General features: G+C 39.9%; 1 pseudogene; it reads right to left on the bottom strand.

Moving 5' to 3' along the window:
• The window catches only part of LOC128941398 (dual specificity protein kinase TTK-like), a 50,927-nt pseudogene that overhangs the window by 22,803 nt on the left and 11,896 nt on the right, over positions 1-16,228 (bottom strand).

Below are 16,228 nucleotides of genomic sequence, written 5' to 3'. Positions count from 1 at the left end.
TCTCTTTATTCTTATTAGTATAGTTATAATGTATTATATATCATATATCAATAAATCCAGCCTTCTGATCAAGAAACAAGATTCCCGTCTCTCTCTCACCAGCAGCGACCCACTCAGGACGCTGTAATATCTGGTGACCCCTCGTGTCAGAGCAAAAATTAATTTGATAAGACCAGAGGAGCAAAATTGCTGCAATGGGTAAAAATCCTGTATGTGTAGCATTTGATGGTTGCTTTGAAGTGACCACGGAAGTGGATTCAAGCCAGGAGCTGAAGAACTGAAGATCCTGATTTGGACAGAGTTTACAGCCAAGGCTGACCACAAGTGAACCTTCTTCTGGAAAACCTTCAGGAAAGATGATAGAAAAGAGCAGCAGACCTGTGGAGCTGGCCAGAGCAAGCTGGACTCTTTCAAAAGGTACTGTTCACTTTTCTATCCCTGAGGATTCAGCCCTTCGTAGCTTGTGGCTTTTCGTATGGCAGACACATGCCTTGCCGGAAGAGGTCCAGTTTACTCCGTCAGAGGAGAAACTTATTGCCCTCTGGCAACACTGGTGTAGAGAAGATGGGTTTTTTTTTGTCAGCGACAGATCTCTATGAGTTCTTTCGATGGGCAAACCTTTTTGGGTTCTTTACTGATGTCCTGTACGCTTTGGATGTTTTTGTCTGGGAGTGCATGGACTCGATTATTCAGTTCGTCTACAGTCAGGGACGTCTTTTGCCTTCTATCTACCCAGCATTTATAAAGCTTTTCCCAGTTCTGAAATGCAGAGCAGTGTCTTTTCAATGGATTTCTAACTGTTATGGGCAAGCTCCGTTTCCACCGGCCCTGGCAGAAGACCCAGTGGGGGATGACTTTCGGCTTCCCAGCCCCCCCTGCTTCGCGGCGGGGGGGGGGGGTGAAACTTCGCAGCGCGAAGAAGTTTTTTTTACTCTTTCTCCGGAGCATGCTCAGATGGAGTTTTCTCCTTCCCCCCCTTCTCTCTCTCCGGGGGGATGGGAGGAGGCGGCGTCGCTCAAGCCACAGCCGGCCTCTCAGACTCCGCCTTCAGACATGGGGGCGGTACCGGTCTCTGAGGCCTCCCCGGCCCTGCCAGCGCCGCCTCTCCAGGAGATCCCGTCTCCGCCTCTCCAGGCGGTCCCGCCCACGGCTTCACCGGCCTCCCCGCGCCTGCCAGCGCCTGTGTCCGAGACTGAAGAAGAGGCACTTTCGGTGGTTGAGCTGTTGCTAGGCAATGATGACGACGCGTCTCCAGCCTCCGGCTCAGCGGAGGAGGAGATTCCATCGGCCCCTTCGCCGCTTCTCCCGGCTCCAGCGCTGCCTGTGTCGGCTCCACTGTTGCCCGTGTGCACTCCGACGGAGACTGCGACTGCGCCTCCGCAGCGGACCCCAGAGTCAGCGGCAGAAGACGGTGCCAACCCCGTGCCGTGCCTGCCGCCGCTTTCAGAGCCAAGGGACGCAGCAGAAGTGTGTTCCCGCGCATCCCCGCCGCCTCAAACCGAGACAGTCCCTGTTCAGGATGGTGCTGAAAATGGCGCTGAACCCGTGGGACCCTCGGAGCAGCCCGCGGCTGCGCCTACACCCAGTGTGATTTCCCACCCGAGTGTTTCGGGTTGTCTCGGGGCTGCCCCTGCTGGGGGAGCTGGGACAGGGGAAGAGGGTGTCGGTCTCTCCTTCCGTGGAGCGGGGGCTGCCTGCCAGCTGACTGTTGCGGCAGTCCAGCTGCCTGTTTTTAAGATCAGCATTCTCGGCGGTTTGGGGGGTGGTTTTCGGGGATGGTCCCATGGCGGCTCCCATCTCTGCTGCCTCTCTTGTGTTCTAGTGGCATGGGGGGGCAGGTGCATCCTGAGAGCCCTGCTTCTGATCCCCAGCCCGAAGGGGATGGGGATGATGCCACGGGGCGGATGAGAGACAAACCCAATGCAGTGCAGGGGAAGATGGCACAGTTGGAGGAGACCATAGCTGGTTTGCTGTGGGGAACAAACATCTCCAGACCCCAGATGGGATTTCTGGGGAAGGCTTCTATTTCCCTGCTGCTGGCATGCCTCAGTGGTTTTGGGGAAAGGAAGCATCTCACTACCCGCTTTGGCCTGGGCCATTGGGCTCAGGAAGTTCCTGGGCCGAGCCCACTGCGTGGCCTCCTTATGTTTCTGGGAATTCTGGTTTGTCCTACCGGTCCTGGTCCCCCTTTGTGGGCCAGTTTTGGGGTTCCTGGTCCATCATGGGCCAGGGCCCCCAGGGCCTTTCCTTCTCTGGCACTGCTCTGCTCGGCTGCTGCTCTTTTGTTTTTCGATCAAAAAAAAAAATAAATTTAAAATTAAATAAAAAAGATTGAAAATAGCGGGCAGCAGCTATGAAGCACTGAAGCATTGAAGGGCCAGAAAAGGACATTCTAAAAGTTGTTCAAATTGTTTAAAATTGTGTTATGACTGTCAATGGTTTTTTGATAACTATTGATGGAACTCTTTTTGCAGCAAGTTTGTTTTCAGGACTAAAAAGGACTCTCAGATGTCCAAAAGAAACAACTTCAGCTGATGGACTGTTCCTGAAACTCAGCTGCATGGACTTGAATTCTCTTTGCATTGTTTTTTGCAATTTTCTTAGATTGTAGGATTGTTTTAGTGATTTGTTAGTATTGTATATTTTACAGGTGAAGAAATTTCCTGTTCATTTCACATCAGCATTTTTCTTTTATTTTATACAATTTAGAAAGGTGAGATGTCGTAGACATTTTTCACAGAAATCCTTTCTTTCAGATTTCTGTATCTTCTGGGAAGCAAAGGGCCCCAGAAAGAGAATGTAAACAATTGTTATCAGCTGCTGTGGAATGCAACAGGGGGAACCTTGATTGGCTCATTTTCTATGTTTATAATTAAGGGCCAATCACCAGTGCAAGCTAGGGGACTGAGTCCCTGGACACAACTTTGTTATAGATTCTTTCTTGCTATTCTTAGCTTAGGAGCAGCCTCTGCAACTTCTCTCTTTATTCTTATTAGTATAGTTATAATGTATTATATATCATATATCAATAAATCCAGCCTTCTGATCAAGAAACAAGATTCCCGTCTCCCTCTCACCAGCAGCGACCCACTCAAGACGCTGTAATAGTCTTGAAACAGGATTACCAGACTGTTCAATGTTCATTTGTTTTCCCTACAAAGGGCAAAGCAAGATATTATATCACACAAGGAGCCACAATTAAGAACACAGAAATAATTTCGTCAATGCGAGAAGGCTGCTAGCACACATGTAACATTTTTGTTACTTTACCTCTCCATAGCAGCTTTTCTGTGACACCTCTTGAGCTGGCATTTTTTTTCTGGCATTAACACAGTTTAGTTTGATCTGCTCCAACTGCTTTCTATAGCTTTCACCAAAACTAGATTGTTGTTGTTGACTTTCCAGACTCCTGGGCTCTGGTGTCTTCAGCTCCAAATGCTGAACTTTACTCTGTGGAAAAAAAAAAAACCAAACAAACAAAAACCAGACTATTAAAATGAATCAATATTCAACACTTGAAAAGTTACTACAAAAATTTTACCTCATTTTCTAGATCAGACTAAAACACAGATGATTTACTGGAATTAGGCCTTAAAAGACATTAATGAAGTCCTCAGCTGCATGTTCAATTCAGTGTAGTAAAATGGCAACTTTCTTCAAAAAGTCTTAGGATAACACTGTAACAGTAACAGAGATGCAACTGTTTCCTACACCAACAAAGGCAATGAGAGTAGGTTCACAAATCATACAACAGTATCCCAGGGTTTTGAGCAGGTTTATAAAGCAGTGAAGATAAGCTTACTATCATACTCCAAATTAGAAGTCTGTTGTCTGCAGCAATAGGCAACCTATAATCCAAGTGCAATGACTGAAGCCAGAGGCCGAAAGGGACTTGGCACTTTCTCCTAGTTCCTTTTGCACAGGTAGCACAAGAGTGAAATGGTGGGATGTGACAGTGCAAGCTGCAAACAGCACAGCTTAAGAGTGCTCCTTCACAAGCCTGAAAAGTTTTCTTTTCAAATTACTAGAAAGCAACATCCCATGCTGAGCAGCTCAGTGCAAGTCAACTGCTGAAGGACTCAACTACCTCAACCAACATTTAACCTGGAAACATGAATGAAGCACAAGCAGGGCAAGTATGACCTGAAACCAAACTATTCCCAATGCAAGTCAGTGGGAAAAGCTCACTGAGGAGCTGAGGGGACAGTGAAGTTTTAAAAAAATTACATCTTTTCAACTGTAATGTTTCTTTCCTACAATACATATGTACTTATAAAATCCTAAATCTAACTCTTGCAATATCAGACATTTTCACCTAATTTTTTCAGCAGGATGAGAACACCACTTAGGGAATCAGCTTTCTGATGAAACACTGAAGTAGTTAGCTACTAACCATAGGAGGTTAGTACATGTATTCCATATTCCATGAAGATGGTAAATAAATAATACCAACTTTCTAGATTTTACTAGCCCTGAAATCCTTGCTATAAATCCAAGCTGGTTACAACATTTTCCAGAAAGACAACAATGTAATCTAATACCATCCCTATTTTTAGCTGACTTCACACAACAGTCAAAATCCATGCAATATCTAAGTGAAGTATTTCTGAAATACAACAAAACTGTTTTTGAAAGAACTTGAAGAATTATTCCCCAAAGGTATGTTAATAATGCAGTAATTTCCACTTTTTGAAACCATTTTATTTAGCAACACATTTTTTAAAAAATACAGATTAGCACATTTTCAATGCACATTCGATTTCAAACTACTCAGACATGACATTAATAGTTACCTGCTCTTTTTGTCACAAGACTTGCATCCACTTTGGTTTTGAGAGTTACAGTTGAATTGGTAGCTGTTTCTGAGCTGCCCTCATCCAACATCTATAAAGCTGTTTTTTCTTGTAAGGACTAAAGAACATAAAAAGCATCTTAAAAAAAGAATCAAAGGAAAACTCAGGAATAGTATACAAAAGCCATTTCCTTATGGTGATTAAGTGGCAGGTGCACTGCAAAGCAAACATGCCTCAGGGAACTGTGCAGGTTACACAGACAACTATTACTGATGCTATTTTTAAATACATCAACATTCTGAATTTTCATAATCCAGTTTCTATAATAAAGGCCTAAGTGCATTCTATTCTGGAATAGTCTTTTAGCAGATGGGGACATGGGACATGAAAATATAAGACATAGTAATGCAAGACATTTGGTTTTTGATGAAAAAAATCTCTATCAAAAGCTGGAATTTATGGCTCCATAGAGCACTGAGTTGAATTGACTTCCTTAAATAGGGTCTTCCCATGGTAAACTTCATGACTTCAGCTGAAAAAGGTCCTATAGTCAAGTTGAAATCTGTTTATCTCCTCTGCATAAATCATATTCCAAACACCACTCCCATTGAACAGTACATCGGATAGGAGCAGAGAAAGCTCTTTTTTAATGCCCTATTGCGCATAACAAATTTCATGTTTAAAAGCCATAATGAATGTTTCTATCCACAAATGATTACATAAAGGGAAATCCTACATTATTTCTTTCTTGAATTGAAAAAGCTGTTATTATCTTTTTACTAATATCATAGGATAGCTAGAGTTCCTTCATGTATTTAAAAAACACTTAAGTTACCTGCAAATCTCTCAGGCTGCACGAATCATGCCCAAAAGGTTTTGGTTCTGATGGTGGAAAAGGTGCAACAAAGGCTGTTTGTTTGGAGCTGGACATTTGCCTGTTGAAGTAACATTCTTAGTTACATCACATGCCAACACAGTGGGGCAATGGTCTTTTTTGTGAAAGAGATGAAAAAAGTAGTTGTGTGAAGACTTGGCTACAAGTTTCAAATAAACAGAAAAGCAGGTTTACTCAGCAAAGTGAGAAGCAATACTAAGAAGTCCTGCAAAATGAGGATTTAAAAATATCTTGAGTTACAAGACTGTATTTTCTCCCTTTTTTTTAAAAACTGGACTACATAAACTTAAGTATTTTGAAGAAAATTTATTTCCACTTTAATTTCCATTTCTTTTGAGCTTACTGATTAGCCAGAACACGCTTTCTCTTCATCTTCACATGCTTTCATACAAAGAATTTCCATAAGATTTGAAGTAGGTTACTGCACTACCCATTGCAACTATACTGACTATTTGTCTCTATCCTTCAGGTCAAATTTGACATTGACATCTGACATTTCCACTATCCAATAAAAGTATCATTGAAAAGGACTACTAAAGTCTGTGGTGATGTAGGTAAACCCAATAACCATACCTCTCTGTAACACTGGCCGTGAGTGGGACATCTGAATCCTCCATGTCATCACCATCATCAGATACCAGGGTAATAGGAATCCTCCCAAATGGGCAAATCTTAGAACAAATTCAAAGTTACCAGGTGTGTACAGCAAAATAAAGAGTTTAAGATTTTAAAGAAAATGTTACATGTTTTACCTGGTTAGATTTGCTTAGTGGTCTCAATGGATTGTGGTAATTAACTAGAACACCCAGCTCCTGTGACTTCTCTTCCCTAAAAGAAAAAAAATAAAAAAACCCCACAAAACACACAACACTGCAGTGTATGTGTTTACTTTTGGTTTAAATGATGTTATAAAGCATTAAATAAGAAATTAAGACATTACCTAAATAAAGATCTGTTAATAGTTGAAGAATTTTCACTAGAATCATTCTTTTTTAAGCTTCTGTGATTTCCACCTATATTCTGAAGTCCAGACTCCTGTGTACTTGATACTGTAGGGAAAATAGTTACATTCAGATCATATCAGACAAATTCAACTAAGTTATTCTAAGCAATTAATTGGGTTAAATTGAACCAGCTGATCTTACTGACAGCAAATTTGAGAGTGGTCATATAAGCTGTGCAATGTCAGGGAGTATCAAGGCAGGCAATAGCAAAAAGCTCATTCACCAGCCCCATCTTAATCCAGAAGAGACTCTTGCTTGATCAATGAATATTTAGCAGTAGTTTTATGAAGTTGTACATTAATCTTAAAATTAAGTGTCAAGTCAACTTAATAAACTTTGTGAAAGTATATATTTCAGATATAAACACAGCCAGAATTCAAGTTATTTGAAAAGTCATTATATAACCTCAAACCCACAAATAAACAGTTCAGAACAACACTGTCTTCCACATTATTTTTCTCTACAGGTGAAGGGAAGGTCATTTCTTAGAGACAAAGAAACCACAAGAACTCAGAATACACAAATGAAAATGTATCAACACCTTAATGAACACACATTCACATTACAACACAGTTTAATTTGTCATTTAGGGAACAATGTTGAGTACAAGCTATTTTAAGCACCTTCAGATAAACAATCACTTGAACTCAGCTATTTTTCTGACAAACCCTTTTTCAAAAATGTAAATTTGTATCTGGTTATTTTGATTAAGATCTCTTCAATGCTACAAGATTTTTTTTTAAGACAGACATCAAAGAGCATATTAAAAAAAAAGAAAATCAAAGGCAACAGGAAGTGTTCAAAGCCAGGTTGAAAGCTTTGAGCAACCTGGTCTAGTGGAAGGTATTCTTGCCTCATAGCAGGGGGTTGGAACTAGATGATGTCCCTTCCAATGTCCCTTCAATGTCCCTTCCAACCCAAACCATTCAAAGATTCTAACTAAGACACTATATAATATGATGTTTTACATCACATAGGCCTTGTATAAGAAATTGTCAGTATAGGAAATTGTCTGCTTAACCAACAAGATCCACAGCTATCCACAGCCTTACAATAAATCACAATTTAAGGGCTTCTATATAGTACTTTCCATTTTTGAATTTGTTTTAGCTCATTAAAATGGATTTTACTTTTCTTTTCAACTCTCCCATATCCCTTTTCTACTTTCAGCCAGAAGTCAGATTTCTGGTAGATGAACAGTGCAGTATTGGCTATTTCCAATACTTAACGTTTTATGAACTACTTATGCCAATAGACCCAACCACTCATTTAAATAAAACAAGTGCCTCAGTGTACAGTGTAGTTTTATTACCAACCCAGGACCATCACCATCTCACAAATCCAACTCACACTTTTTTCCCCAAAGATTTTTATTTTTAAACTAACAAGCTGGCCACTGGACTCTCACAGCCAGCTGGTGATCTACAATACCTTCATTCCTTCACAGTCTAAGACAGCCTATCTGCTTCTTATGATACCCCTTACCACAGCTGGACCCCATGACCTAATGCTTTCTTCCACCCAAAACAATTCTAAAGTGGTTCTCCATTTCTGAAATACTAAACTCCATTTTCCCAACTGAACATGTTTGATTGTACCTGGTATGTCAACTACTTTAGATTGCTGTGCATGAATGAAAGAGAAAAAAAGGAATTAGACCAAAGGTTTCTAGACTTGATGCATGGTTTATATTTGCATCACAACACTAACAGCATGTAACTGTCAAAAACATTCTGTACAATCTTTTGAAGCTGTGAACAAATGCATTTACATATACAGCATTCATATTTTCAAATAAAACTTTCAAAAGCAGCTCTTCAAATGGTAATACAAAAAATACCTAAATGCCAATATACTAAAATAGCCTTTGTTGCTCCAGAGGACCACATAAATTCACTTAAAGCCAAATTCAGTGTTTTACCCGTTTTATGTCCCAGAGTTTGAGATATTTCAAATCTGGTGTTATTTACCTTTTAAACTTTATCTTTAAATAACTAAATTAATAGTTTGCATTTTTCAAATACTTAATTACAAACCAATATAGATGAAAAAATAAATGAGCCTACTCTTGCCCCACAGTTCACTGCTTCCTAACTGGCAGGCAGTGTTGCCATTCATTTTCACAGGTATTTCCTTAGCCCTGCAGCAGCAAGTCAATGTCAGCAAAAAATGATACAATCCATGAAGGGTATTGGTATCCTTCAAGATATTCTCCTGTGGCACAGTACATCAGCAGTGGTGTTTATGATTTCTATATCCAATTAATGATAAACAGAAGAAGACAGAAAATAGAGTTTATTAGAAATGAATACCATAACTGAATACTATTAAAAGAGTTCACCCCCACTAGTGTTTCAGTCAAAGGTTGATTCAATAGGCACCAAGCAAATCTCAAACACCACTGCTGAAGATATATCCCTAAGGAAATTAAATCAGATCTATTTCACATTAATCCTGTCCTCACACAATGCAAAAATATGGAAGTGTTAGACGTCACTCTTGAAAGAGTTAGCTACACACACTCCAAAGCTGAAGTCAAACCATATTTTTTCTCAATTCCACTCCAAAAAATTTATCTCTTGAAAGCTTCAAGAAATAACTGTTCCCTTTTTGAAAATATATACCCATCAAAAAGGATCACTTGGGATTTACAATACAGCCAAGCACTTCAGTTTTGTACTGACAAACATATGGGTTTTGTCCAAAATAAAGTTGAAATTTATTGTTTTTCCTAGATTTGACTTCACTGAAATGACTGTCAAAGCTTTCCCGGTCTGCCACAAGATACATCTCCAAACAACCTATATAATATAGTTTAGTCTGTATATTTCACTTGTAATTCTTCTCTACCAACAGTAGCTCTTACTTCACACTTAGAGCTGTCAGTCTCTATTACAAACTGCAAATCCCTGCTGACAGCCAGAGGAACACCCTCTGCAGAATCACAGGATTGACCATAGCACAGCTCCTGCAAACTGCAGTCACTACACTGAAGATGGAAACAAGCATTGAAGGAATGAGATTTATAATACAGACAAATATATCTGTTTATTGGGCAATAGAGATTCTGAGTTTGTATCTAGAAGGGACAAACACTAGTAATTTTTTCCAGTCTAGAATCACAACATGCATGAGCAACCAGTATTTTAAGAAACTGCAATTACCTGCAAAGTTCTCCTTCTCCTCATCTGAGAGTAACTGCTTTTTTTTCAAATGTAAGTTTTGCAGAGCAGTTTCCAACAATTCCAGAGGAACAGCAGAGCACTCCACAGCTTTCTGAAGGATCTGCTTACACTTCTTCTCATTTTCTAAGTGTAAGAAGCACAGAGTTAGAAATCACAGAAGTAAAAAAAACAATTACACTGGGGCAAGATTTTTTTAACAAGATGGTTACATTCATGTTGTCTTATATTCACTTTGCAGAGTTCTATGAAGCCATTGTTCATTAGGGACACCTCCCCTTACATTGCCATTTTAAGGAAACTGCCTGGAAATAGTTAAAAGCAAATCACACATTAAATTGAACATCAAGCCACAAAATATGTATTCTCAGTATTTTTTTAGTGTTATAGGAACTATAAGAAAACTGTACTCATTCTATTTTTTTTTTTTTGTCGTATCAGCAAGGAATATGACTTTTATGGACTTCCATTTAGATCTGACCAGGTAAAAATTGTATTATGCATATATTAACAAACATCTTTAATGCACTTAATAGAAATCACATTTAAAACCAGCTGTTGTGAAATAAAACAACAACTCTGGACAGCACTACAGTTAAAAAAAAGAGGAAAGAAAAGCAAGGATATTTTTTCATTACAGTTTTAGACATTACTAAATGGTATAAACAGAGAACTTTGAAGAGAGCTGGGGTGGGAAAGGGAATGTGTTAACAAACCATATTGAAGCAGTCAATTTACATATGTAAACATGTACATAGGCACCTATTAGAAAAAGTCAAATAAAGAAAAAAGTGTACTGTAACCACAATACTTCACTTGGTTTGAAGAACATCTGGGCAAAATGATGCAATGGTTTGCTACAGCTGTCAATGCCCCTGAAACCCCAAATGCCCTTCTTCCTCCATTCCAAAGCAGCAAAACAAACCACTTGGTTCTTAACTTTATGCTACATATATATTATAAGAAATACTCGAGTATATGCATAATAGCATACACATGTCCCCTGCACTCAAAACTCCACTCATAAATGAACTTAGACATCACTGTTGCCTGTAGTTCAGGATGGTGGAAGTGCAGAGTAGGTACCAGGAACTTATGCTTTAAGTAATCTATTTTAAGAATATTAAATGGATAATGCCAAACATGAAGCAAGGAAGCAGTAAAATTAGATGAGCTATAATTTCATTTAAACAAATTCTGTGCTAATTTGTTACAATTTGGTTTTTAACCATTTAGTCCAATACTGTTTTTTCTCCTAAATCATTAGCAAAGTGGATAGGCTCTAAGAATCCTTAACCAGCATTCTGATTCTACCTTTTGCTATATTTAGTAACCACACATTGCTTCAACAAGACCTGCTACTTGGAAGTAATTCCTCCTAGTACCCTGAGTAAGAAAGAGCATGACATCAAAACATGTATGTGAAAAACTGTTTCATCCCCCTTAACAGATGAGGAACCAAGGCACAAAATCAAGCCAGAAATATTTCTGAATTCCAACCAGTCCACTTCATCAAATGCCAAAAGCCTGAATCAAGCACCCTGGCATAAGATTTGAAACAGTCAAGAGTAGAGTTTTATGGTCATGAGTTCTGACCAATTCACAGCAAATCATCCTCAAACACATCACCCAAGGCACCCAAGTAATGACAAGACAACTCTTTATCTGGGGGACTTAAATGAAATTTTACTCAGTATTTTAGTAAAAAAAGAGCCACAAAAAACAGAATGGCACCTTTACTGTGTCGTTCCATTTCCAAGTCATTAATATTCAATTATTAAGAAATCAACATCAATTTACCAAATCTAATTTCACAACTTGAGCTTTTATCTTGAGCAAAACTGTGAGCTAAGGAAGAGAACGTGCAATTAAGTTTTTCTTCTTAATGCAAAAGAAAGCACTGACAGGTGTGCCAAGCACTGCTGAAATCACCGGGATGAAGAAGCAACAAAGCACTACCCTCCTTTCCCTCTGGCCTAAGTGGACACAGTGAAAAAGGAACAGCACTCTTAAGTAACAATTTACAACTCACGTGTCCCACTAATCCTCTTTGAGCACCCAGCAGGGACACTGTAGTTCCATACACATTACTAAAGGACACTTAGATCAGCCCAAGGGTAACAGATACACATCAGAGAGCACACTGCAGATAAAACAAAGCCAATCATAACTGGCTTCTTTCCTTTGGGATTAGCACTTCATTCTAGGTTGATTACTTACTGTCAAAGTAAGGTAAACTACTGCATGGACACATCCCATAACTACAGGATGAATTTAGTCACTGGTAACCTGTAGCAGCATTTCTACACTTTATTAAATTACACAATAGGTTTTATTACACTTATTTAACAATATCTTTGTTATTGCAGTATTAGTGTTTAATTATCTGTTTAAATAAACATCCAGTGCTCACTAAATAAATTATCATCATCTTTTTACTACTGTTTAGAAGTTCAATACCACAGGTTTATATTAGAACAAGACTGGTCAGATAACTGACTTAGGCATAACACAGAAACTGTGTAATTTCAAGACACAAACAAGCAGATTTTTGTCTTTTTTTTCCCCCATCCTGTACAGGAGTCATTCACAAAACATAACATGTACTTCTGGGAGGGGAGAGTTGGTTCATAGCCTTTCCTGTTCTAATGCCAATCAATTCATCAGAAAAGAAAAGCTGGAAAATCTTAGATGACAAATGAGTATCAACTTTGATTTTAACAAAATGGCTCTGCCTCATGGGCCACACTCTGAGCATCTAAACAATACCCTAAAATACAGTTAAAAAGTATCACTGAAGCAAAAATGTATAAACAAAACCACTATCAGTGGAAAATAAACAGAAGACAGACAGATAACCAGTAAAATGTATTCAGAATCTAGAATGTAGAATAGACAGATTAATTTATTTAGTATAGTTAAGTTTGGGGAGAATTTCTCATACTAAGCAGTATGAGAAATATATACAACATACAACAATATACAATAACTTGCATGATACTAAAAAAACATGAAAGACAGCAAATCACAAAAAAATTAATATATTCATCAAGTTTTTTCCATTCAAATAAGAAAACAGCTTTCATGGAATGTGCTTGTCTTTCTGTATAGAGCAAACTGTCAGAGGAAGAAATACCCAGGGCAAAATATGTCACTGCTCAAATCACCCATGGAAATAAAAGATACAAAAGATCCAAAAACACAAGCCTACAAGCCTGTGGGCAGCCAACACAGCCTTGCCAGCGAGTACCAGGGCAACCAAATTGCACACTGGCAGTGTATTTTGGTTTAATAAAAAACAATCTACAAATGCTTTTTGGAAGAGGACAGAATTTCTTCCACAAGCAAGCAAAGTATTTGAGCCTCCTTCCATGCAGGAGGAGCCTTACTCAAAAGCCTTCCACTGCAAGATCTAAATTAGAAAAGTAGAAACTACTAACAAATTCCACCTAGTCTGAAAGTTATTTCTAAAACAGAAAAAAACAATGAATGGTGTGCATATTTTCACTTTAAAAGTGAACACATGTTCTCAGTAAATTTCAATTTTAAAAACCCCAATTTGTTTCTTTCTGATTCAATACCTATTAGTTTACTTACAAATTATGTAAGGAAGCAGAAGTTTAAAACAACAAAATGGAGAACAACACAGAACAGCAACACCAAACAAGTTTAGTTGCTTTTGTTTTTTTACACACCTTGTGATAGCTCAAACTGTGCAAAAGCCACATGCACAAAAGCAAATTTCTCGCAGTTCAGTCTGGCCAGATGAAATTGGTCCCGTGCCTCCTCTGGATCTTGAAGCCTGTAAAGACAGCACATTCATAGTTATACAAGGTGCAGAGCCTGAGAAGGATGGAGTTCCATGTACTGGATAAAGCCTTTAAATAACTTTGAAAAAGTAACCCACCTATAGGCTAAAGATTTCCCTTTTCCTTAGAGTAATTAGTGAACTACATGTAGTCAAAGAATCTTAAACTCTAATTATTGAAAGACATCAAGCTGAACCTTCCCAAAACCCAAAGGACTCAATCCTTAAGCCCTTCCACACTTGATAGCTCATTTACTTCTGGCAAATTTTAATCCTAGTGTTACATTCAGCCAGATTGCTGAGCAGGTTCATACTTACACACAGCACACCAACATTTAAATATCTGAGAGCAACTACAGCCTCTGCAAATACCAGTCAAGACACAAAAGGCCTAAATCTACATCACTACATAATACATTAATATTATGTTTCAACTGACAACAAAAAAAAAGGAGCTTAACACTTTTACCAGCAACAATGTAATCAAGAGATAAAAGAATTCTTTCCTAAGTTCCCCCTTGACTCAACAGGTACCCAAAGGTACCACTTAGAAGTGGGAAGAGCAAAAAATTTATGACCATGGCTCAAAATAAAAGTACAGAAAAATACAACATGGAAAGGTAAAGAACATTTTCAGTAGAATTCTATGAAATTTTGAATGAAAGAAGTTGTTCGTGTAACTTAGGCATGTAACTACAGTCACATGGGTTTACTGAACTCAGCTCTGATCATCCAAAACAATAGGACAGGCACAGAATAACCCATGTGCAGGCAAAGTCTGAGCCAGAGAAATTAAGCTGTAATGTATTACATTCACTTTCAGAGAGCTTGTTAAAATTCAGGTTCCTGTAGAAAGCAGCACCAGCTTGGACAGCAATACACAGAACAAGACCTAAGACTAGCAATAGGCACCAAGTGTCACACGCTTGGTGGCACTGTGCTACAGCCAGAATCATGCCACAAGAGGCTTGGCATTGAAAATGTACAACACAGAAAATCATAGAAGCATTTACTGTCTTCAACTATTTCACAGCACACTCAATGGTTCTTCAGACAATCTTGGTATTACAATAGGTCAAAAGGTATTGGCACAGCCAGACTGCAGCTAAAGCAGATACCAGGACAAAAAAGGTCCAGTGCCAAGAATGGAATAATCCAGTTTCTCACCTAAAGGTTGGGCAGAGATGTGATTGCAAGCAGGCTTGGGGAGAAAGACTTGGGGGTGATGGCTGATGAAAAAGTCAACATGAGCCAGCTGTGGGTACTTGGAGCCCAGAGAGCCACACAGAATCCTGGACTACACCAAACGGACAATGGCCAGCAGGTCACAGGAGGCAATTCTGCCCCTCTGCTCTTGGGAAATCCCACCTGAGACACTACATTCAGCTCCCAATATAAAAAGGACAGGGACCTGTTAGCACAAGTCCAGACAAGGGTCACAAAGATGATTAGGAAACTGGAGCACCCCTCCGATGAAGATGGGCTAGAAAAGTTGGGGCTGGTCACCTGGAGAAGATTGCATGGAGACCTCATAGCAAACTTCCAGTATCTGAATGGGGCCTGTAGGGAAGCCAGAAAGGGACTTATTGTCAGGAACTCTAGTGGTAGAACTAGGAAAAATGGGTACAAAATGCAAGAAGGAACTTCAGCTAGGTGGCCTAAACTATGGTAGTCACAATAAAGAGGTAACCCTGGAGACACTGGAACAGGTTAGCTAGGGAAGCTCTGGATGCCCCAATCCTGGAAGCATTCAAGGCCAGGCTGGAAAAAGCCTTGCACAATCTGGTCTAGTGAAAGGTGTCCCTGCCTAGAGCAGGAGGGGTTGGGACTAGATGATCTTCAAGATCCATTCCAAGCACTTAGCATTCTACAATCAGAACAAAACAGTGTTGATGGCAGTAGATACTAACATCTCAAGCCACTGCCACTGCTTCTGAAGGCTGTGATGCTGATTTGCTCTTCCACCTTGTTTACATGGAATATTTGGGAGAACAGCAAGCAAATCTACTGAAAAGCACATCTCTTCTCTGTGGTAGATAGGGACAGGCGTTCGGAAGATCTCGCAATGCGACGGAAAGGCAGGGCCCTCTGTTCCCCTTAGATAAGACCCTCTGTTCCCCATAGATAAGAAATTAACATAGGAATGTAGCCTCCCTTAACCGAATACCAGTAACTTTCCATCCGCTACCCAGTAACTTTCCACCCCTTACTAACCATAGATGGTAAAGACAGACCCCACTCTGACGTAGAGACCCCTTAGACTATAAAACCCGAAGAGATGAGATAATAAAGGCCTTTGGACCATCCACCACATTGGTGTTTGCGTGTGTCCTTGGCCCGAGCGACCCTGGAGAGTGGGTCGCCGTGCCGTTTCCTCAGAATCAGGTCGCCTTGCCTTATACCAGAAGGCAACAACTGGTGCCGAAACCCGGGAAGCCGCAGCGCCCGGGGTTCGGGGATCGCCTGGACAGAGGACAGCGGCTGCACAGCTGGCCTAGTGCAGCAGAGGGGAGGCCCTCGGGCCCGCTTGGACCATGGAATCCACA

The sequence above is a fragment of the Melozone crissalis genome, unplaced genomic scaffold, assembly GCF_028551555.1.
Source record: "Melozone crissalis strain CALT ecotype California unplaced genomic scaffold, PUWL_Pcris_2 ptg000035l_1, whole genome shotgun sequence".
NCBI lineage: Eukaryota > Metazoa > Chordata > Aves > Passeriformes > Passerellidae > Melozone > Melozone crissalis.
The sequence above is the reverse complement of the archived record's forward strand: the minus strand, read 5'-3'. Positions and strand labels throughout refer to the sequence as shown.